This window comes from Saccoglossus kowalevskii, chromosome 13 (genome assembly GCF_978046115.1).
Source record: "Saccoglossus kowalevskii chromosome 13, keSacKowa6.1, whole genome shotgun sequence".
Lineage (NCBI taxonomy): Eukaryota > Metazoa > Hemichordata > Enteropneusta > Harrimaniidae > Saccoglossus > Saccoglossus kowalevskii.
This window is the reverse complement of record NC_140653.1, coordinates 12728263-12729407: the sequence shown is the minus strand read 5'-3', so window position 1 is coordinate 12729407 and position 1145 is coordinate 12728263. Positions and strand designations below refer to the sequence as shown.

General features: G+C 35.6%; 1 long non-coding RNA gene across 1 annotated transcript; it reads right to left on the bottom strand.

Moving 5' to 3' along the window:
* On the bottom strand, positions 1–827 carry LOC146735010 (uncharacterized). The gene is made up of 2 exons (XR_014931389.1): positions 672–827; positions 1–185 (listed from the first exon to the last, which is right to left on the bottom strand). It is a non-coding gene; the product is annotated as an uncharacterized LOC146735010 (long non-coding RNA).
* Positions 828–1145: the final 318 nt, after the last annotated feature.

Sequence of the window (1145 nt, the reverse complement as noted above, 5' to 3'; positions counted from 1 at the left end):
TTAATAGAAAATTGCTAGTATATTTTTATTTGCAAAAGAAATTCCACAGCATTTTACAATTTTTGTCATTACATTGAATATTTTTTTCACTTCCAACAAATGTGTGCACTTCCAGATACATCTTCGCCAGCCAAGGTTCGTTCAGTCAGTCATCGCTTCAATTTTACATCACTGAGCATAATTATCTAGAATGGAAGCAAAAAAAATAAGTAAATCATAATGATTAGAACACTGTAAACAGCTATAGTAAACAATGCAAACTGATTTTAAATTGTATAACGGTCACCGCCCCACGGCATCGACGCAAAAAATTGGAGCAAAAAATTATTTCCTGATCAATTGCGATGTGTTCCAATAAAAAATATTTTATTCCAGTCCAAATCAGCTCAATTAACTTAATAACGAGTTATTGTATAATGTACAAAATGTTGATACAATTTGATGAATATCGGCTTCAATACCGTAGACGATGTTGGCCCGATCGTCAACAAAACATCACCCGTCTCCAGGGCAGGCGACTGGAAAAAGACACTCGTGTTCGGTCGAAACGGTGGAAACAAAATCGTCACTCCCAGAATAAATATGCAAAATAACGATCTAAAGTCGAACCATTCGAGCCACAATATTAACATAAAAATGACTTTCGTTGCATTTGACAATGATAAACTTACCGAAAAACCGTGTTATTCTCGGTCGCTAACGTCGGTATAATCCGCCATTTTATTTGAGTGTGTTTGCCACCCGACTCCGCCCGGTGACGTCATCACGTGCGCTATAGAAGAAGGTCTGTGATTCGTTGACTAAAATCGTCGATAGTGGGCCTCGTTGAAATCTCGTTACATAGGCATCGGGTCAGATGTAGGTAGGGCGGAATTAAAAAAAATCACAAAATCAAAATCAAAGTAAAATAATAAAATAAAAAGGCATTATTAACAAAAGTAATAAAAAATAAAATTAAAATAAGTTTATAGGCAAAATAATTAAAACCCGTACACTACATCAGATTTTAATCAGATTGCACTGAAAGATGCCAGGCTAGAAGTTGTCGACATGTTGCAAGATAAGCTTAAACAAGTTTACTTATCATTTACAACTGTATGTTTTTTGTATTCCGCTTGCATGCTGGAAGCGTCTACGTCTTGTCT